Genomic DNA, 714 nt, shown 5'->3' with positions numbered 1-714 from the left:
TTACCACAAAGGTCTTGTTTCCTTATTTGTCTGTTTTCTACTGTTTCGCGATTGAGATTGCAGATATACACTCTTATTATTAACAGGTTCTTATATAGCGCAGCATATTTCATTGTGCTTTACAATAGGAGACAGTGATGAAAAACTGAATAGTTACAGACAATCGAAGCTGTATAACTGAGGAACAACTTTATCAAACCTTGAGGTTTATTCCCTGCAAACCAGTCAGTCTATAAATTAAGCAGCTCCAGGGTGCCAACATCTGGAAAGGAGGGGGTTGCTCAGCACAAAAACTTATGGGGAACATATTTATTTTACATTTTCTTTTACATATTGCTTTGGTGAGCCACTGATATATGTAGAATAAGCTGAGTGTACACTGTGCATCAGGGCAGCCGAGAGGAAGGCCGGGCCCTGGTAAAATTTTGGGGTGTGGGAGGTGTGGCACTTAGGCCAACCCCTCCCCCCCAAAATGATTAGAGGAGGGTGAAAGAAAATTCTAAATACTCTAAACTCAGTAGCAGCAGCAGCACACACCTACAGCATGTGCTGTGCTGACAGTAGGCTCAGCATAAGCTCACATTCAGTCAGTGAAAGCCTCATGCTGAGCCTGCTATCAGCACAGCACATGCTGTAGAAGTGTGTGCTGCTGTTGCTACCTGGGAGGGATGGAGGGGGAAGGGAGGGGTTGGACCAGGGCCCCTGCAAGGCCCC

The sequence above is a fragment of the Crinia signifera genome, chromosome 1, assembly GCF_055691185.1.
Source record: "Crinia signifera chromosome 1, ASM5569118v1, whole genome shotgun sequence".
Lineage (NCBI taxonomy): Eukaryota > Metazoa > Chordata > Amphibia > Anura > Myobatrachidae > Crinia > Crinia signifera.
This window is presented reverse-complemented; position numbering follows the sequence as displayed.